At 46.7% G+C, this 22,225-nt stretch overlaps 1 protein-coding gene and 1 non-coding gene across 3 annotated transcripts in view; one reads left to right on the top strand and one right to left on the bottom strand.

Annotated features, from left to right (window-relative positions):
* The window catches only part of WWC1 (WW and C2 domain containing 1), a 147,334-nt gene that overhangs the window by 15,460 nt on the left and 109,649 nt on the right, over window positions 1-22,225 (top strand). The window lies entirely within an intron of this gene.
* On the bottom strand, window positions 2,626-2,729 carry LOC114208764 (U6 spliceosomal RNA). The gene has a single exon (XR_015768268.1). It is a non-coding gene; the product is annotated as a U6 spliceosomal RNA (small nuclear RNA).

Here is a 22,225-nt window from a genome sequence, read left to right as displayed (position 1 = left end):
CATTTCTGGGTGCAGACAAACCCTGTACTCTACTACAGATTTAAACCTGAATCCAGTCCTGGTCTCAAACAGCTTTGCCTTTTCTGCCATTCCCATGAGAAGGTGCCCCCATAATGACTAAAACATGCATGGTTCAAATTCTAAAGGTCCAAAAGGTATGCAACAAAATGTAGGTATTCCTCCCCCCGCCCCGGTACCCATGTACCCAGTTCTCCCACTACACACAGGCCGCCCCTGCTTCCATCCTCTGGATTCTTCCCTCCTCCCCATCTGGCTGCCAAGTTCTGCCACCCTTTCTTTTATAGGCTCCAACACCTGCTTCCTTTTCTGTTTATTCCTACTGAGGCTTGTTAGAAAGCAGAGACCAAACTAGAGGCCCCTCCCTTCTAGCCAACCTGTGGCCTTCTTTCAGATCAGTCTTGCACAATCCAGTGCTGACCACCCCTCTCCTCACCCTCTTTAGCCACCCTCCCCCAGGTTGCTGAGGGACAACCGTCTGAGCCTGACCGTCAGAGCTTCTCAAAGCTGGTCCTGCCTCACTTCCTGTGTCTCTCATGCTTTGCCCCACTTTCCTCATTAATAAGATGGGGAAATAGTAGTATTGACCTCATACTATTTTTAAAGATTTTTTTTGTATCTTTCCCATGCATCTTTTGGTAGCTTTTAAATTTTGATATAATTTTAAGCTTACAGGAAAATTGCAAAAATAAAAGAAATTTCCGTATATGCTTTACCTGGATTTACCAGTTTTTGCATGTTATGCATTTACCTTATAGTCTCTCATTTTCCCTATGTGTGAGTATGTGAGTCTATATATGTGTGCATATTATACAAATATATGTAATCACATGAAACCATTAATATATAAACCATTTAAGAGTAAGTTGGTTATAGGGGCCCCTGGGTGGCTCAGTCTGTTGATCTCAGCTCAGGTCTTGACCTCAGGGTCGTGAGTTCAAGCCCCTCATTGGGCTCCATGCTGGGCATGGAGCCTACTTAAAAAAAAAAAGTAAGTTGGTTATTACTCTTAAGTTGGACATCATGTCTCTTTGCCACTAAATACTTCAGTGTTTGTCTATATATGTGTGTATAAGAAACAAAACATCCTCTTAACATAACCACACTTCATCCAATTTTAGTAAGCTTAACTATCTAAAATACTTTGCAGAGTGCCCAGTAGCACGTAGGTGCCAATCATTGTCAGCTGCAGTTCCTGAGCTCCCTTGATTGGTCCTCTGCGTATGGTCCACCTGGGTTAGTGGCAGTACCCAGACAGGCCCTGCCCTTTTTGCCATTCTCCCCGTGTGGGCCCGGTTCCCAGCCCCGCCTGTATCCGTGGACGCCCCACCTCCCTCACAGGCCACAGGCGATGCCACCTGCTTCACAAGGTCTTCCCTCATCCACCCTCTCCCTCCCTGCTCCTGCCTGGAAGCGATCTACCTTAAGTCAAGTCTCTCCTAGTCAAAAGCAGAAAAAGCCTGTACCAGATGGCTCTGGGAAGAAGCTGCTGCTGTGAGCTTAGATTTCATAGGAATCTAAGGAAGGGAATGGGAGCCCTCACTGCTGGGCAGGTGGGACTGCAGCTGGAGGCCACCAGAGTTTTCTGCTACCTCCCGAAACCTACCAACAACAGATCTAGAATTTGTTCATAAATTCGCGAACTTTGTTTCCCATCAGTTCTGCCTCTAACTTCCTGTGTAAACTTGGGCAAGCTGCTTAATCTTGTTGAGCCTCAGTTTCCTTGCTTCATACAAATAAGGCTAAAAGAATAGCCAAGATTTTATTGAGCGCTAAGTGCCGCACTGTCTTATATTTTATTCACCCAACCATCTGAGGGAGGTGCTGTAACCCCATCTACAGAGGGGGAAGTTGAGGCATGGAGGGGCTAAGTAATTTGCCTAAGGTCACACAGCTAGAAAGTGGCAAAGCTGGGATTCAGTCTCGGGCTGTCTGGTTCCTGAGCTCCTACTCTTAAATGGCTCCCCACTTTGAAGGGTTATTGGGAGAATTGCAGCATGGATCCTTCCATGTAAGGCACTTAGCAGACTGCGAGGCCCAGACTCAATACTCAAAAATGTTAACAGTTAAGACATTACCACAGCCTTAGGTGACCCTTATCCCCTGCATGGCCGCAGCCTGTCTCATAACACTTCAGCCCAGCAACCACAGTTAACTCAGTGTCCGAAAATTCAGTGCTGATTTGGAAAAATCACAGAGCTGACCTTGAATTGGACTCACCTGGTACCAGAAACTATGACAAGAGTCAGGGATCATATGGTACCAACCATAGCAGCTGCCATGCCCAGGAGAGTCTGTAGGCAGTTGGCCATCCCTAGGTCATTCTTTCTCAGAACTTCTAAGTCAATTGTTCTGATTCTGGGGCAATGAGTAGGACTTAGCGGTTCCTGTATCTGAGCACATGTTCAATTCTGGGCCCTGCTCCTGGCCTCACCCCCGTGTGGCAAACTCCCACTCATTAGTGTGATCCCTACCCTCTTGCTGCTGGAAGCGTGGGCTGTGGCCCAGCACATCAGCATTGCCTGGGAGCTTGTTAAAAATGCAGAATCTCAGATTCCACCCCAGGCCCACTGAATTAGAAACCACTTTTGGTGTTTTTTGTTTGTTTTTAATATGGAATGCTTCATGAATGTGTGGGTCCTCCTTGCACAGGGGCCATGCTAATCTCCGTATTGTTCCAGTTTTAGTGTGTGTGCTGCTGGAGCGAGCGGCAGAAGCTGCATTTTAACAAGATCCCAGTGGTCCATAAGCATGTTGATGTTTGAGTAGCACTGGCTAGACCATTCAATAGGACTTATTACTGCGTAGCCCTGGTTTTTCTGTTTGTTTTAATTTTTTGTTTTTGTTCTGTGGCTGACTGCCTCTTACTAAGCTATGATGTTGGGCACACCACGTATTTATGATATCAATAAACAGATTATTACAACCAGTCATAGACACTGTCCGGGGAAAAGAGTTTCTCAGCCTGTTCCCAGAGCTCCACGTGCAATAAGGGAGTGAAGCTGGATGGGGTGTGAAGGTCGGTTCAAAGGGGATCACACCTGCTGAGAAAAGGCAGGTCTTAAGACTGTAGCGTATTCAGCAGCTGGGCCAGAGCAGATGCGGGCTGTGTGGGAAGTCCCCAGGGTGGCAGAACATGGCCCTTGGGGACATGGGGCGGTTGGAAGGTGGGAATTCTTGGGAGGCTAGTGCCTGTGGCTCTAACACATAATGAGGAGGTGGTCCAGCAGGCACTTGGCAGAGATCACAAAGGCAGGGTTCCAGCCCTCAGAGAACAGTGGCAAGAGCAAGACAAGGAGGTGTGGCGTTATCCCCATAAGCTTCCCAGGCAGGGGCTTGAGCCAGCAAAATAAATGGCGGACTCCTTGGAACTAGCTCTGAGTAGGGAAGAATATTGCCATGAGGCTACCAGCAGGAACAATGCCTATGGCAAGGCTTAGGCTGGTGGAGGCAGAGTCCCCACATGCGACCCTGGGTCCAAGCCAGGAGGAGCCTGAGTGGGGTGGCACTGGGGTAGCAGAGACCAGGCTCCCGGTGAGAGGACCCAGGACAGGAGGGGCGGGGAGCCAGCCGCGGGCTGTAGAGAAAGTCTGTAAGACATCCGTAGACTGCCTTGCCTTTCCTGGCATAAGGTTGGCAAGGAGGTGTGGCCAGATTCCAGAAGGCTTTCCCATCACCCTTGCTGGGCCCTGGTTCACCTGCGGACAGCCTTTTGGCGTAAGTGTGGACCTTGCCCCGACACATTCCTGAGATGATAATGCCCACTGTCATCCCGTGGAACACAGTGACAGCCATCCATGTGAATGGGGCTCCTGACACTCTCCTGGGGTTCGCTTCCAGTTTGTTTGATGTTGGTATGTCTGTCTGTGTAAAATGACTGAAGAACGAATCACTAGTGAGCTGTCCAAAGTCCCTTTGGGAACATTCCAGGAAAATAAACCAATATTCCATCAAAGCCACAAATGGCTTTTTTTTTTTCCATTCCTTCAAAGGAGGGTTTCTCAGAGTGTGGTCCATAGATGTCCTGCCTTAGACTCCCCCAAGGAGGAGCTCATAAAACAGATTCCTGGGCCCCCACCTGAAAAACACTGAATTACAATCTCAGTGGGGCTTCCAGAATTCTGCATTTTTATTTTATTTTATTTTTATTTTTATTTATTGGAATCTGCATTTTAGATATGCTACCCAGACGATTCTAATATGCCTTAAACTTGAAACCCTCTCCTCCCTGCCCCAGGAGAGGCTCTCCTTGCTTTGCAGGAACCGAGTGTGCGCCCTGCCTGCCAGTACCCCCTCCATGCGCTGCTACCCCCAGCTTCAAGGCCTCCTCTTGTGGGAGCCTGCCTTGTCCCAGCTCGGGGGAAGGGCCCCTGCTGTGCCCCTTTCTCATATGCATCCACCACAGAGCCATCATCCTTTTCATGTCTGTGTTCTCCACCGAATGGTGTAGTGTCCTGTCAGTTTCCCGGGCCCAGCACCACGTCTTTTACATGATCGGTACTAGCAAACGAGGGGATACCCCCGAAGGCAGCTGAGAGGCAACGGGAAATTTGCAGAATAAAGGGTGATGAATAGATACCTCCTGACTCCTATCTGGGTCAGTGTGAAGTCCTAGGTCAGGTTTTGGAGCCAGAGGGCAAGCGTTGGACCCAGAGAGAGCCCAGGGCTCTGAGTGGCTGGGGGCACAGCCCACCTGTGTGGGGCTGAGGCGTCTCCAGAGGAAGCCCAGCTCTCTGTCTGCTGCTCAGGAAGACCCCCTGATGTGGAAGAAAAGACTCAAGGACAGTTTACCAGCTCTGCCCGACCCCACAGCCAGGGCTGCTAGAATGCGCAAGCCTCCCCCTTGTCAGGAGGCACTAAAGAATAGAGCTATTGGACCGTGGAACTCCCACGAGTCCTTTCCCCCGGAGTTTCCCAGTATCGGCTACCGTGATTTTCTGCGCAAGGCTCCGTATTGCTGTTTGCCAAACCGGTAACTGTTGACCCAATGGGCATCACACAGTCTGTCTTAATCATGTCGGTGAGGAGAGAGCCAGCTGCCTCTGGTCTCGGAATGCTGCCCGTCACCTGTCTCTGAGAAACAAGCTACAGTTCCTTATTCTTCACTGGAGCACCATGAAACCTGCTTTACAAGTCCAGGGTCCCTCCTCTGAGCTTGCTTATCTGTGTGCATGTGGTGGGCGGGGAGGTGGGGGTACCCGAGGGGACCCTAGGGTTAGCCCAGACTGCTGTGGCTGCAGGGGACCTCAGCACAGGAGACAGCCTGACCTCTTGATGCATGAGGTCAGGGTAAGGGCAGTGTGCTCTCAATCCAGAGTAGGGTCAGAACCTTCCTTGGTTCTTTGAAGAGAAAGGAGAGACTGAGTTGTAGGGGCAGGGCAGAGCCTCTGAGGGCTCCGTGCACAGCCGGCCCTCAGCAAATGCTTCTTGAGTTGATAAAAGGGGAGCGTCCAGTTCTAGTTAATGTGGGCTGTGTCAGAATCCTTCAGGCGATGGCTGCAATGTCATGGGGGTGTCAGGTATTATAAGATTGTAGGTCACTACTGAGTCCCCTTTGTGCTTTTTTCATAAGGATATTATTTCTGAATCTACGCCCTTTCTTTCTCATCTCCCCAAATTACACTTGATTTGCCTCTAGGAGGAAGGCAGTGCTGTGCTCTCATTTGGTCAGGATTTTAGATTCAAAAATAATAAAGTTCAAAAATCTCGCTGGGTGCTGGGGAAACTTCCTTGAGGTTGTGACAGCCGCCATGTACCGAGGAATTTTACGTGCATTTACTGTTTCACTTGCCCTCACCTTCCACAGGAGGCAGCTGAGGCCCGGAGAGATCAGGGGATTTGTCAGGGTCACACAGCAAGTTGGCACGAGGGTTGGGTTTCCATCCAGGGCTCAGTGCTTGTCACTGCCGCATTGTCTCCTGGAGGTCATTGGCTCGCGTTGATGGAACATGGCTAACACTCATTGAGTCCTCCACCGCTTCTCAGAGGGTTTTGTGTATGTGTCCTGATTTGAGAATTAGTTAAGCTCTCGCACTCTCCAGGGTGCAGGGACTGGAATCCAGGCGCTGGAGGAAGTTCCTGCCTCCTTCCTAGAGTCCACAGGCAGCCAGAGCCCACAGACCCTGCTCTGTAGGGCGGTGGGGCCGGGAGGTGTTGCCCAGCAGTTGGTGGGCAGCGTGGCTAGGGGGGTGTGGAGGAGGTGGGGTTGTGATGACCCATGGGGCCCATGCTCCCTTGTCAGCTCCTGGGGGCGCACCCCAGGGCCTCCCCCCACCGCGACCTCCTCTCCTATTTCCCTTTTGGCCCTGCCCTCGTAGACTCTGTAGCTGTTTGGAAAAGTGAACACAGGGGTCTTTTCAGAAGGAGTCTTGCTCTCCAGTATTCCCAGTGTCCTTACTCACTGGAGAGAAAGCGAGAGAAGCAGGATTGTGTGGGAAGGAGAGGCAAGTGTATGGGAACAGTTGAAATGCAATTGCTAATGACTCCTGAAATTTGTCTCCTAAATGTCCTGCTTGCGTGCAGGGGCGCTGCCTGCCTTAGTGAGGGGCCAGGCCACACTGAATGATGTGCTATCAATACAGTACAATAGCCCTCCAACATCATGAAGACCCTGGTGTTAGGAGGAGATGGAGGGGCCTTTTTACACAGCATGATCCAGCTTTTATTGTATAACCCCTGGGCCTACTGGCCCTTTGTTCCTGTTCTCTTTGACAAAGGATTTTTTTTTTTTTTAACTTTCTGATTAGAAACCAGTAGTTTAAGCCTGCTAATCACCTCTTTTGGCTTGGCATGCAAACCAGGGAAAGACCGGAGCACTTAATCTGTTTGCAAGGGCCCTCTCTGTTCCAGAAGTTCAGAAATGTTGTCGCCACCCCCCCCACTTAAAAAATTATTCAGTGTAATTCCTAGTGTAATTACAATAATAAACGTTCTGAGGTGTGTTACTTTTTAGTTTACTTTTTAAAACATTAGTTTACTTTTTAAAACGTTATTTATTATTTTGGGGGCGCCTGGGTGGCTCAGTTGGTTAAGCGTCCACCTTCGGCTCAGGTCATGATCCTGGAGCCCCGGGATCAAGTCCCACATCCGTCTCCCTGCTCAACGGGGAGTCTGCTTCTCCCTCTGCCCCTCCCCCTCTTTCTCTCTCTCTCCCTCTTCCTCCCTTTCTCTCTCTCAAATAAGTAAATAAAATCTTCAAAAAAAATGTATTTTTGATTGGGTAAAATATACATAAAATTGACCATGTCATCCATATTAAGCGTCCAGTCCGTGGTGTTCAGCATATTCACATTGCTGTGCCACCATCACCACCATCCATCTCCAGAACTCTTTCCATCTTGTAAAACTGAAACTCTGTCCTCATTAAACTCTCAGCTCCTCGTTCGCCTCTCCCCTCAGCCCCTGGTGGCCACCGTTCTACCTGCTGTTTCTCCCAGTTTGAGTGCTTGGGGTACCTCATGTGAATGGACTCCCACGGTATTTGTCTGCCTGTGACTGGTTTGTTTCACTCCGCGTAACACCCTCCAGGTTCATCCCCGTTGTCTCGTGTGCAGAATGTCCTTCCTTTTTTAAGGCTGAATAGTATTCCACTGTGTGTACACACCACATTTTGTTTTATCCACTTATCCATTCATGGACACAGGGGTTGCTTTCACTGTTGGATTGTCGTGAATAACGCTGCTCCAAACACGGGTGTATGAATATCTGTTTCCGTCCTTGCCTTTAAATCTTTTGGCTTTATTCCCAGAAGTGGAATTTCTGGGTCATAACAGCAATTCCACTTTTAATTTTTTGAGGAGTCCTTGCACTCTTTTCCAATGTGGCTGCGCTATTTTACACCCACAGTGGCAGTGCGCTAGGCCTTCCCATTTCCCCACCCCTTCACCCTCACACTTGTTATTTTCTGGGCTTAGGTACAGTAACCATCCGAATGCATGCAAAATGGTATCTCGTGCTTTGGATTTGCGTTTCCCTGATGACAAGCAGTGTTGAGCATCTGCACAGGTACTTTTTAAAAAATCTAACTCCTTGGGGTGCCTGGGTGGCTCAGTTGGTTAACCTTCGGCTCTGGTCACGATCCCGGGGTCCTGGGATCGAGATCTGCACTGGGCTCTCTGTTCAGTGGGACGACTGCTTCTCCCTGACCTTCTGTCCTTCCCTCTGCTTGTGCTCTCTCTCTCTCTCTCTCTCTCAAATAAATAAACTCTTTCAAAAATAAAATAAAAAAATAAACAACTCCTCATGTCCTTTCAAATATAGAGAGTCAGTAAAATGTATGTTCAAGTAGCTGAATGGGTTTAAAGCTGCCTGGGTTTAATGCCGGTTCCACTCCTTACTGACTTTGTTACCTGGGTCCGCTGCAAGACCTCTCTGTGCTTCAGTTTCTCATCTGCAAAATGAGATAATACATAAATACAGGGCTACTGGGAGGACTCAGGAACTAATACAGTTATGTCCTGCAGAATACTTTGTGTGTGGGCTAACTGCTTTGCATCCTTACTCTCTGTGAACAGAGTCAAATCTGCTGCCTTCCATCAGCCAGGGAAACTTTTCTTCTCTGCCAACTCTTTTTCAAGTAGGGGCATTTGAGGTGAGATGGTAGCTAGAATCTGGTGGGTTTTCACACCCCAAGGGTGGGCATGTCAGGGGGAAGAAGAACCGTGGCAGCCTCCAATATCCATCCTGAAACCTGGCAGAATCTGGTTTTGAGAGTGAATGTATGCAGAGCTGGTAATTGGTAGGGAAATGGGACTAGGTCTGGCAACCTAGTGGAAAGGGAGCTGCTGTGGTCCCTCACCCAGTAGTTTTTACAGCAAATAACCATCTGGATGAGGAATGGCTCCTAATGCCTTAAAGGAAGACAGTTAGCTAAGGGTTTGTGTTGCTACCTGTATGACCATAGGACTGCATCCTAAGGGCCTGGGTAACTGTCCTCAGGACACGCCTGTGTCCCCTGTGTCCCCTGTGTCTCAGCATCTGGGCCTCCGTATAGTGCCCCATCTGTAGAGAGATGAGGGTTTGCTTGTCCCCGAGGCAAATTCCAGGCATGTCAGGAGGACCCTGGGGTTACAGCTTTCCCTCTGCTTCCCAGAGCACATCTCTAACTTGGTCCCCTCAGGGGAAGATGTCATGGCAAAGTCATCCTCATTCCCGATCCTTCCCCAAAGCCTAACCCAATTTCCTCAGCCAGACAAGAGGAGCAGACTCGCTGAAGGAAGGGAGAGCTTCCCCTCTCCTGCCCTTCACCTGGTTAACCATCTTTTCCAAGCCCAACTTGAAACATAGTTTCCTCAAGAAACCATTCCCCGACTCCCCAAATGGGACCAGATTCAGTGTTTACATTCCCTCAAAAAGCAGTATTGTTTTCCTTTAAATCAGTTGTTCGATGATAATTAGCTAATTAGACCTCATGTGTTTTCTGTTTAATGTCAGCCTAGGACTTTTCTAGACAGCCATTCTCAAAGTGTGGTCCCTGGAGGTCACAGAGATTCTCTCAGGGGTCTGCAAAGTCAGAACTTCATAGTAATACTAAGAAGTTATTTGCCGTTTTTATGTTGTGTTTATCACGAGAGGACAGTGGAGTTTCTAGAGGCTATGTGACATGTAGTTTTGCAACAGGTTGATGCAAATACACCTCTTCAGACTCAGCTGTCTTTCTGTTAAGCTGTACATTAAAGAGTTTTGCAAAAATATAAAGTAATGCGATTCTTCTCACTAATTTTTTTGGAGGGGACTTAGAAAAACATTTAAGTATAAAAACATCTAAATTATAAATTTATACATTAAAATGTTTTTAAATTTATATTAAATTTATAAATTTATAAATATAAAATTATATTTAATTATAAAAATGTTTGTTAACATGCGGTGGGATTACTGTTGTTATTTTCAAAGAAATTAATAAATATTTTCAAATTTTCTCTGTTTTGATTTCTAATATAGTAAATATTGATAAATAAAACACACATGAACAAAACCTCTTTGGTGTTCTCAAGTTTTAAGATAGTGAAGGGGGTCCTAAGACCAGAAAGTTCGAGAACTGCTACCCTAAACAAGAGTCAATAACCTCTTTCTATAAAGAAGTAGATAGTAAATATTTTAGGCTTTGTGGACCATACCACCTGTCTTAACCACTCAAATTTATAGCACAAAGGTAGTCATAGATAATACATAAACAAATAGGCATGGCTGTTTCCCATTGAAAACTTTATTTGCAGAAACAGGCAATACACGAGTTTGGCCTGCAGGCTGTAGTTTGCCAGACCCTGCTCAAGACGATAAGCTGACAGGTCAGGAACCGCATCTAACTTGTTAATTACTTTATCCCCAACACCTAGCACTTGCCCTGCTTAGTAGATATTCAGTACCTTTAACAGACAGAGTGTTTAGTTGCTGGCAGTGCAAGTGAGAATATATGAATAACAATGGCTTAACTTCAAGATTTAACTTTACTTCTTTATCCTATTAAAAAAAGAAATCACAAGACAAGCCAATCAGGGTTGGAGTGGTAGCTCCAGGTGGACACCAGGGACCCAGGTTCCTTATGCACCTCTGCTCGACCATTCTTGGCATGTAACTTGTATCACTATACTCACCCATGGCTTGACAAAGCTTAAAAAGCCTCAAGGGAATAAAGCTGATCTGCCAATAAATTAACTGCCCATCATGGCAAAACTTTTTTTTTTTTTTAGATTTTCTTTTTTTATTTGAGAGAGAGCGCGGCAGAGGGAGAGGGAGAAGCAGGCTCCCCACCGAGCAGGGAGCCCCATGTAGGGCTTGATCCCAGGACCCTGAGATCACGACCCGAGCTGAAGGCAGACACTTAACCTATGGAGCCACCCAGGCATCCCATAACAAAATGTTTTTAAAGAAAGAACACAAAATCCAGATTCTTAGCAGCTCTGTATTCACCATGTCCAGCATAGAATAGAAAAGGTACTTAGACATAGGAGGAGAGATGGTAGAGACAGGCTCAGAGGTGGCAGAGATGGAATTAGCAGAAAAATGACCTTAAAATATTATAGGTATGTTTAAGGATTCAAAGGAAAATAAACCAGTAGAGAAATTGAACCAAATAAAAATTCTGGATGAAAACTATAGTATCTGAAATGAAAAATCCACTAGATGGATCTAATGGTAGATTGGATGTTGTAGGAAAACAGGACACTGAACGTCAAGTCAGGGCAATAGAAACTATCCAAACTAGGCCCAGAGAGAAGAACAGCTCGGGGAGAAAAGGTCAGAACCTTAGCAATCTGTGGGACATTCAGCAGTCTAACAAATGTGTATTTGGATTCTTGAAAGGAGAGAGAGTGAGACAGAAATTGAGGAAGAAAATACATTGGAAGACTTAATGACTGAAAAGTTCCATAGTGATGAAAAATATCAACCCACAGATCCAAGAAGTTCAACAAACCCCACACAGGAGAATCATGTGAAAAATCCCACCTAGATACATCATAATCAAATTGCTGAAAACTAAACACAAAAGAGAAAACCCTTAAAATCAGGCAGCAAATAAATACGCATGATGTACAGGAGAACAATGAGCCTTATTACTGTCTTCTCATCAGAAACAAAGCCCCAAAATAGTTGAATTATATCTCTACAATGCTAAGCCAGGGGGCTGGGGGATCGTCAGTCTACAATGCTGCATCCAACAAAAAAATCCTTTAAAGATGAGGGTCAAATCAAGATATTTTCAGATAAAAGCTGAGAGAAATTCTCACCAGCAGACTTACACAAAAAGAAATGTCAAAAGAAATTCTTTAGGCTGAAAGAAAATGATATCAGATGGACACTTGGATCTCCATGAGAAATTAAGAGCCCCAGAAATATAAAAGACTTTAACACAGTTCTTCGTTTCCTTAAAAGATAATTGCTTAAAGCAAACATAATAGTGTATTGTGGATGATTTCTCTAGAGTAGGAAAAAAGAAACAAGACGAGACAAACAGAGAACTGGCAAGTTTGTAGACTTTAATCCAGCCATATTAATACTTTGTTAAAAGTAAATGGATTAAACACTCTAGTTAAAAGGTAGATACTGTCAGGTTGGGCGGGGGGCGGGGGGGGGGCAAGACTCAAGTATATAAGCTGCCTCTGAGAGATTCCCTTTAAATATAAATACACAGCTAGGCTAAAAGTAAAAGGATGGGAAAATACTAATCAAAAGAAAACTGGAACAGTTATAATAACAAAACAGGAGTATTATATACCAAAAACAGGAGTATTACCAGATAGAGAGACAGAGCTCTTGTTATAATGAGTCAGTTCCTTCCTCAAAAAGACGTAATAATCCTGAATGTGTATGCACCTAACAGCTGAATTCAAGATTCGTGAGTAAAGGACTGGATCCAGTGGAGCTGATTTTCCGGCTTTTTGCAAGGGGAAGGATTGATGGAGGCATTTCCTCATTCTAGGCCCGATCTTCTTTGAGTCAGTGATGAGGACAGAAGTGGCCAGAAACAAGCTGAACTCTGCGGCCTCCTTCTGTGCTCAGCGTTGTGAACATTGGTGTCCTTCCTGTGCCTCTCAGAAGGCAGGCCCTGGGGCTCTGTGACAGGAGCCCTTACACATAGCTCCCACAAAGCACTTCACCTCTTCTTGCCACAGAGCATTTTCTGGAATCTGCCACTCTCACATGAAATGCCAACCAGGATATGGAGCTATAATTCCTGAGGTTGGAGAGGGCTGGGGTCTTGGAGTGATGGGCATGGTCAGTGTTGGTCACTGGGAACTCCAGGTGTCCCAAGACACAGGATAAGGTAGCTGCGTCCACCCTAAGGCTGACTCCTGCCATTCAGGTGCTACAAGCGACTGAGTCAGCATCCAGTGGGACAAGGGGGCAGGGGTTAAGGAATTTTTAAGCAATAATGAAAAGTTGGGGTGTGCCTGGTTGGCAGAGACCTGCATTGTTTTATGCTGTCCCATTTTCTGACAACCTAGCAACGATTGCTTGCTTGCTTGCTTCCTTTTCAAACTTTTTAAAAAATTCTGGCAAAATCCACATGACAAAATGTACAATCTGAAGCATTTTTAAATGTCCAGTTCTGTGGTGGTCCGCCCATTCACATTGCTGTGCAGCCATCACCACCAACCATCTCCAGAATTCTTTCCACCTTGCACAACCGAAACACTGTCCCCATTCAACTCTAACTCCTCATTCACCTCTCGCTTAGCCCTTGGCAACCACCATTCTACTTTCTATGAATTTGACTACTGTAGGTATTTCACGTTAAGTAGAATCATACTCTTTGTCTTTCTGTGACTGCCTTATTTCCGTCAGCATCATGTCCTCCAGGTTCACGCATGGTGTAGCTCATGTCGGAATGTCCTTTTTAAAGGCAGAAAAATATTCCATTGTAAGGACACACCGCCTCTTGTTTCTCTCTCTCTCTGTTGATGGACACTGGGGTTGCTCCCACCTTTCAGCTCTTGGAATAAGATGCTCCAGTGACCGTGAGGGTGGAGCAGGGATTCCTTTCTGTTTTGTTTTGTTTAAAGGTGATGAGGTGAATGTGGGGATAGAAGTTAGTTGTTCGAGACACTGACATGACAGCCTTATTTCACACCTGAGACCTAGAACAAAAACACACATCTGAGATTGTTTATCCTTGTAAATCTGCAGTTTTGAGGGGACAGCTATCGAGATTTCCCCACAGTTGAGGTCTTTAAAGTCTGTCCCACCCATCTGCCAATCCTTTGTCATCTGTGTCCCCATGGTGACCATCTGAGTTAAGGTGTCATTTCTGGCATCGGCTATTGCAACAGTCCCCGGCTAACGGGGTAGCCAGACTCGCAAGATAATTTTCCAGCAACTCACGTTGCAAGTCCTATTGGAATTTTCTTCCATAGGGCTTTCCAGAATAAATTGCTCTTCTTCTCGGAAACTTCTCACGGTTCTCCAACGCCCAAAATTTCTGAGCTTAACTCGGCCCCACTGGCCTTCCTAGACCCTTCCTCCTCTCCTTCCCTCCATTCCTTCATTTATTGATTGGTTCATTTGTTCACCCTGTATCCTATATTTTGTATTTGTGTCTGACATGCATGTCTAATATTGACTTATTCAAATGGTGTGTTAAAGGGCCCAGCACATAGTAAACGCTAGAATGTTTATGATTAAAAGAGTTTTAACTTCTGGGGTCTCATTAGCTCTCCACTGACAGCCTTGTGAGGTAAATCCTTTCTTTCCCAATTGACAAGTTGGGAAATGGAGCTTTCAAAGTGCAGAGAAATAGGTTTGTAATTGGCCCTTGGATCAAATTCAGCATCAGAACCAGGGTGTTCCTCTGGGTGAGGTTGTGGCTTTGTGAGACCCTAGGAAGTTGGAGGCAGCAAGAATAAATGCTCAGGGTCTCTGGATGTGTTTCTCTCTCCAAGTAAAGATGAGGCCTTGCTGGGGCTGAATTTGATTGAAGAACAATGAAAGGCCAGTGCTTGTTGATGTTTGCTAACAGAACAGAAGCCCAAGTGTAAAATGACGTCGTATAGCATCAAGTTGTCTGCTTTCCCAACTCTGGAAGGATTCCCTAACAATAATATCAGCTCATGTTGGAAGGAGCATGCTTCCTTCTTTATAGGGAACCCAGAGCAAGGAAAAACCTTTATCAAAATATGTTGCATTCATGCTGACAAAACTTCTGAACGCTTGGGTGGATCAGCCAGGAAGTTGAAGCAAAGTGGGTGGATGTGGACTCCATCCTGCAATGTGCAGCCCACTGAAGTGCTGAGGCCAAGGACAGAAGTGGGATCAGAAACACCTGCAGAGGGCTAAATGACTTGCTCAGTCACTCAGCTAGGAAGAGCTGAGCTGGGCCTCCCACATTTGAGGAGTCCAGGTTCACTGCTTCTTCTAGCATATCATGCAGCCAGCTTTTAATACACATCTTCCATTTGAAGGCTGTGTAGTACAAGGGAAAGAGTGTGGGCTTAGGCCCCATTTGCAACCTTGACCAAGTTAGCTCAGCCTCAGTGATCTCATCTGCATGTGTGGATAAGAACGCTTGCTTTGGGGCCCCTGGGTGGCTCAGTCTGTTAAGCGTCTGCCTTCAGCTCAGGTCATGATCCCGGGGTCCTGGGATCAAGCCCCACGTTGGGCTCCTTGCTCAGCGGGGAGCCTGCTTCTCCCTCTCTCCACTGCTCGTGCTCTCTCTCTCTCTCTCTCAAATAAATAAAATATTAAAAAAAAGAAAAAAGAATGCTTGCTTCCCTGGGCTGCACTTAAGACTAGTGAGGTGACTGGGTAAAACGGCCATCAGGCGCCCAGGACAAAGTCAGTTATGAACGGTGCTATTTCCTGGTGAGGCCTTGCTTCATCCACGCTTCCTTCACTTGGTACACACCACCACTGCCTGGGACTTGCCCCAGGCGCTCAGGATTCTTGGTGGATTGCATCTTGGGTGCTATCACTAAAGAAATAGAAGGTTCTGATCGGATGCAAACATCATCCAGGTGCAGTCATCCTTCCTTTTCTGATTCTAGCATTTGCGTTGCCCTACGCCAGCAATCTTGGGATAGGGATGGGGAATTGTTTCCTTTCCTTGTCCCCAAAGGTATCTGCATGACCTCAGTGTCTGGTGACTCTTTGCTGGGGCATCTCATACTCAGCCTGCTTAACTAACATCTACCCTGGGCTGGCTGTGCCCATCTCTCCCAGCTCCAGTAAAACAGACATGCCTCATTGAGAAAATCCCTTCTGTCTGGAGGAACAGGTGGGCCTCAGGATCTTTCCTGCCTGTAAAGTCGGCCTTGCCCTTTGGTCCCCCTCGCAGGGTACCCTTCTCTACCCCCTTGGTAATATCTCAGGAAGAAAGTTCTCTCCTAGAGTTTCCGGGAAGCCACTTGATTGCATTATTGACTGATAACCTCATTTACCCTGGAGCAGAAAGACCTGTAGTTTGGAGTTATACTTAGGATAACGTATGCTGGCGTCAAGGCCCAAGTGAAAAATTGAGAAGGGCCGGTTACCGCCAGGCCCAAGTCCGATATCACTTACAAGGCTTTGAGGTTTCTTATTTTCTATATTTAAAAAGGGCTCCTTCTTCTTTTGAGACAGAACTTCAAAGGACTCATTCCAGGCCACACTTCCTTTTGGTAAATCTTAACCAGTGTAAATGTTTACTTTTGTGTTGTAAATCCTAGGAGGTAGAGGGAGGAGGAATTTCAGAAGCAGGTGTTCTGCCAGCAAAAGTTAAAACTTAATCTGCTGTTTTGGATGTTTTGGGGAGAGGGGTGGCTGGGGAGGGGAGCATTGATAATTAACGAGCCATGCTAATGAACCTGGAATTAGTACACTGCCTTTTTGCCACATTGTATGAATTCCTGGACCTTGTGCCCATGGCCCACTGGAGGGGGGGAGAGCTTAGGAAGACCTGCCTTGCTTCCACCCCTTTTGGGAGGGGGGAGTGGTCAGTGAATGAAAGTGAGAGGAACAGGGCAAAACAATAATTAAAAGGGTAGAAAGATAAAGGGGACAGTAAAATGACGTAAAGCGATATTCATTGAACACGGTGGTTTTAGTTCACACTCTGAGTTCCTCACATGATTACTGAAAGGAGTCTCCACTCCCCTGCCAACTCCCCCCACCCCAGCCCCACCAAGCTGGGTCCCCTTCCACCGCATCCACGGACATAATACATTGAACAGGAGGGTCTTGGGGACTGACCTGGGACCTGCACTCACCACTAAAAAGACTTGTGAGTTTCAGTTTGCTGCCTAAGAAACACCCTCTTGGAAGGAACCCTTGAAAAACTGGGAAATTCTGTGCAAGGAGGTGACTTATGTGTTGTATAACTTGAGCCAAGGCATTCACCTTCTCCAAGACTCAGTTTTCCTATCAATAAAATGGAGCTAACAATTGGTACCTTCCGAATTGTGAGGATGACTTGGGATTGTGTGTGCTCAAGGTAGTGTTCAGTAACCATTAATATTACCCCTATAGAGCCCACCATATGTATGTGGAGTGTGCTGGAGGGGGTGATTTGGCGGGAGCGGACCCTGGGGTAATGAAACTAGGACACCCCCCACCTCCACAGGCACTCATTCCTTGAGGCCCCCCTTTGCCTTGCTCTGTCCTCTGTTCATCTAGAAGGGGGTGGGGCTGGCAGGGCAGGAGAAAGGGACCTAGAGCACAGAGCGGCAGGAAGGGAGGGAGTCTGGGACTGTGGGCGGACAGTGGCCAGGTTTAGGAGGTACAGGGCTCTGCAGATTAGGAAGAGGAAGATGGGGAAAGAGCTGGGCCTCTTCACCATCCTCACCCCTAAAGCTGATGGATCTTCTAGTGCATCCAGAATCCTCTACAACCAATCCCTTCCTGCCTCCCCAGAGCCCCGAACTGACCTCAAGACAGCCACTTGTGGGTAGCTCACACAGCCCTTCCCAGGTTTGGGATCACCCTCCCACACTGGGGTCAAGCTTCAGACTGCACCCTTGCCACTTCCTCATGTAACCTTGAGTAGGAGAGCAACAGAACCAGAAAACAGCCTGACTGTGTCATGCTGGGAGCTGCGCAGGTAAGTTAAGGGACATCCATGCAGTGGAGTGCCATGTAGGTAATTGACAAGCATGTACTAGAGCTACAGGTGCTGATAGGGAAAGAATTCCAAGATACAAAATTAAGCAAATAGCAATCAGAATAGTATGTTCTGTGTTAAAAGAAATGGGGTTAAAAATACTTATATGTCCATATATATTAGTCTTATGGAGGGAATTGAAGGGATTCTCTATTCCATGGAAACACTAAAATAGCTGCTGGTCCAGGACCACCCTTGGAGGATCACTACTTTAGAACTACTTTGTGTTAATACAGCCCCACCTTTCCCACTTCACTCAGTGTCCTGCCTGGCTTGTGTTGTGACTTGAGTTTGCAATCCCAAGTCAAGCGAGAGTCAGATGAGGGAGATTATGTATGCACTGTAGTATAATTCGTTTTAAGATTAACTTGTGTTGTTTTGTTTTGTGTTTTAACATCTTCAAATTGGGGATGCATCTCAGAAATGCTTTTGGCTACGGTCCTTGCCCACACCCGCACAAACTCAGGTGTTCCCTCTAACGTAGCGGGTGCTGCGGTCCTGCTGAGTTTCAGCCACAAACCGTTTAAGAATGAATGTGGACAGACCTTTGTTCTTTTATCAAAAAACCTTTCTTTAGCATCTTCTGGTAAAATCAGATAGATATCAGAATTTGAACTCAAAGTATTTTCAGGAGCTTGGAAGAAAATCACAGAGACATTATCAGAGCTAATGTTGCCCCAGCGCTCAGTGGTACAAAGAGTGGCAGTGTGAGGAACGCACAGGTGTTGATGACTCAATGCGGAGAAAGGGTTCTGTCTTATCAATACCTTAGCTAATTTATTTTGCTTATATTTTTCTTTCCATGTATGGAGAAGAGAGCCGTATAATTAGGTGCATGTCTAAATAAGTCCAAGTGAAAGCTTTTTCAGTATATATGAAGTAAATATTCTAAAGTAAAGAAAGCATTGGGCCATAGTTTATTGGCAGTGTTTTTCTTTTTTCATTTTATAAATAAGAAAACTGTTATGTAGTTGAGGCTTGCTTTCTTAGTCCCGCGGAGTAGAGTATGAGTGTGTATGATCAGCCTGAACGTACATATGCATGTGTGTATGCATGCTAGGTACATACACATGCTGGTACATCTGTGGAAATATCTCTGGAAAGACACACAGGAAATCTTAACGTTCATGTTCCTTTAGGGGCTTGTGTCTGTGGGTGAAGAGGGAAAAGGTTTTTGTTGCCTATGTTTGTGGGGTTTTTGTGTTTGTTTTTATTTTTCACTGTGTTTTCTCTAATTTTTTTTTCTTTAAAAAAGTGCAGAAACCTTTAGAGTCTCGGCCTTATCTTGGGCCTCTTGACTCCCAGATCTCAGAGAGTGGGACCCCAGATGTGGGGTAGCCAGGTTTGATTATCCATCTCACCAGGCTGAAAGCCAGCCATCATCTCCAGGTTCGTGAGACCAAGAACTCCATGAGGCTTGTGGGTGTTCAAAGAAACTACTCACTAGCCTATTAACTATGTTCTTGCCCTCTCCTCTTCCCGTCTCCCTTCTTTCCTTATGTTTTTTGAGCATGTGTCTTGTGTATAATGTCAAACATCTATAGACCCCCCTCTTCTAGAACTGGAGGGGATGTCCATTTTGCAGCAGAGGTGCCTGAAAAATGCGTATGTCATCACGGTCCTTGACCATCTCTTCAGAGCCTTCAAGTCTGATAATGTGGCCTCGGTGATATGAGCCTCACCGCAGGGCCTCTTCTCTCTGCAGTGATCTTGGTGCAAGGCCAGATGTCGTTTTATCAGGTTCCTAATGATGGGCAGTACCTCTGTGACTTTTGCAACATGGAGAGCCTCCTCTGAAGCAATGTCAGTCCAGAAACACTGAGCTCAGTGCTGGTATGGCTGTCAGGGCCTTCCAGAAGGAGGCAGACATTTGGGAAAAAGACAGCCAAATCAAGCTCCACCTGCATCATACTACCCTCCCCCGCCCTCCCGTCAGCCCAGGTGCCCAGGTTCATCATTTTGGGGACTTGGGCATGCTACTAAAATTCCCTAACTTGTGTCCTTTCTTTTCATCTTACCTTCCCCTCCCACTCCATTCGCCAAGATGATCTTATTACAGAGTTCTTAGGCAGTCTGATCAGTGCCATCCCCCTATGGGAAACATGTGGATGCTCTAGCAGGGCCCGGAGAATGCTCACATAAGTGTAACCCTGATTTTGCTTCTCCAACCCCGTCCTGTCCCCCTTCCATACTCCAGCAATAGGTCGGCAAAGGCATTACAGAGCCTGTGCAAATGCTTGTCCCTCTCCCTGGAATGTTCTTCCCTCCTCTCTCCGCCTGTTTACACCTCCGTACCCTTCAGCCTTGAGCTCAATCGTCACTTACTCTAGAAAGCCTCCTCTAACATTGCTGAGTAGTCAGACCCCCTATAAACAGTCTCACGCCTCTGTGTGCGGCTGCTTCATAGCACTGCTCACATTATTTCCGGCTGTCTTCCCTGCCCTGCAAGCTCCCCGGGAGCAAGGACTTGGGCTGTTTTTCCATAAAACTGTATCCTCAGTGCCTGGCTCCAGCAAGCTCTGAACATGTATGTTGCACAATGAATGAATGGTTGACCCTCCTGCTAAGGCATTGATGCTTCTCCCAAGAACTAGTGGCAGGCCCTGCCCCCAGCAGGATGTGCCTGAGGAGGCTGATTGGTGGGATGGAATGCGACAGGTCCCTCTGGTATCCTGGATACCAGAGAGGGTGGGAATGTAAACTGGGCCCAGAGGCTGCATTCTTGAAATTTCACTTCAGCCCAGGAGGAGCCTGCAGGGAAGTGAACCTGACCTTGAAGTTCTTGCCTTTATTTTTTACCCCCTCTCAAAAAAATCAAGATGAAAGGTGCAGTCATGCGAAACATTCTTTCTGAGGGAGCTGTGAGGTGGGGGCTTCCAAGTCACGGTCCACTCATCACCCAGACCTGCTTCCTGCTGGTGCAGGTGCACCTCCCAAGATTCCTTGGCATTGCGTGCCCCAGAGGAGGTGAGGTTTCCTGAGCACTCACAGGAACATCTCTGCAGCAGTTCCCCAAACAAGGTCCCACAGAAGTCAGAAAGAAGCAGTGCTCACTGAGCATCTGTTATGTCCCAGACACCGTGGCAAGCGCTTTGCATGCGTCACACGATCTGGGCCTTCCCACACCTGTAAGCAAGGAAGTAAGCCCCTTAAGCAGATGAGGAGTCAGGGCTCGGGAATTGAAATGATCTGCCCACAGTCACATAGCTGGGGGAGGAAGTGCCAGGATTTGAACATAGATCCATCTTGTGGCTTCCTAGCCCCTGTTCTGACCACTGGGCCGGCTTCAGGTTGCCCTGACAACCAGCACCTGAACACTCAGAGTCTTCCTGCCACTTCATTAGCTCTTTTGTTTACAAAACTTGATAAAGGGCAATATGATGACTCTCATTTCTCAAATAACTAAACTGAGGCTGAGGCTTAGAGAACTTAGTTAAATGGCAGAACCAGGATTCAAACACAGTTTTATCCACCTGCAAAGTCCTTGCTTTCCTTCGCCTTCAGTGGACAGGGGGTCTGTGTGGCTTAGAGAGAGTCACTTTTCCTCTCTGGTGTCTGGTTTCCTCATCTGTAAAATGAGGACAGTGGACAATATCAGGGTTTTCAAACCTTTTTTTTTTTTTCCTTAAGCGATGGAGCCATTTCATGTGAAATCTTACATTGAACCCTGGCGTGTGAAGCCCTCCCTTTGCTTCCCAATGTCACCAGCTGCCTGGATGTGGGGGTCTCCTGTATCCCAGATATTCTCAAACAGAACCCAGTTTGAGAACCTCAGCAGTCGGTGATTTCAAAGGCCTTTCCAGTGTGGTCTGCCATCTCTGATTCTGTAATTTGGGAGTTAGTAGAAGAGCCAGGGCCCATTCTCATTTTTAAAAGCAATACCTTGGGGCGCCTGGGTAGCTCAGTTCTTAAGCATCTGCCTCCAGCTCAGGTCATGACCCCAGGGTCCTGGGATTGAGCCCCGAGTCAGGCTCCCTGTTCAGCGGAGAGCCTGCTTCTCCCTCTGCCACACCCCCTTCTTGTGTTCCCTCTCTCGCTGTCTCTCTCTGTCAAATAAATAAATCCTTTAAAAAAAAATGAAAAATAAAATAAAAACAATACCTTCTGGTTTAGCATCTCCTTGGGACTCCAAGCCAAAGGGATTGAGCGTATGTCCCAGAATACCCTTCCTGTGTGTTTAGAAACTGGCTTAACTATAGGGAATAGAGATGAAGTTCATTGTGCGGTTGGTGTTCTGACTTGCCAGGAAATCCATATCCATATCCAACTCCATGTAAATTAGTAGTTATTGCAAGGAGTTAAACTGAGTGGGTTGAAATCCCTGCACCTTCACCTTGCAGCCTGTGCCCATGGGCAAGCTACCTAACCTGTCCTATCTACCTAACCTGCTTTGGTTTCTTTGGTGGGTCCAGGAGGTGATGATGCCGAGGCTCTGGTATTAGACTAGATGTTGTACATGCTGTACAAATATCAGTCATTGTTAATAATCTTGATTGCAAAGCATGCGTTATTTCTAATGTACTATGACCATAGTTAGAAATGGGCACTGAGCTGGGAGATCTTGGGTTGTACAAAGATGAGGGCGACATTCCAAGAAAGAGGAGCATCATCCTGTGCTCCCTTACCAGCCGCCCA

The sequence above is a fragment of the Eumetopias jubatus genome, unplaced genomic scaffold, assembly GCF_037043125.1.
Source record: "Eumetopias jubatus isolate StellerSeaLion01/CBP00866 unplaced genomic scaffold, mEumJub1_p1.0 scaffold_5, whole genome shotgun sequence".
NCBI classification, from domain to species: Eukaryota; Metazoa; Chordata; class Mammalia; order Carnivora; family Otariidae; genus Eumetopias; species Eumetopias jubatus.
This window is presented reverse-complemented; position numbering and strand designations above follow the sequence as displayed.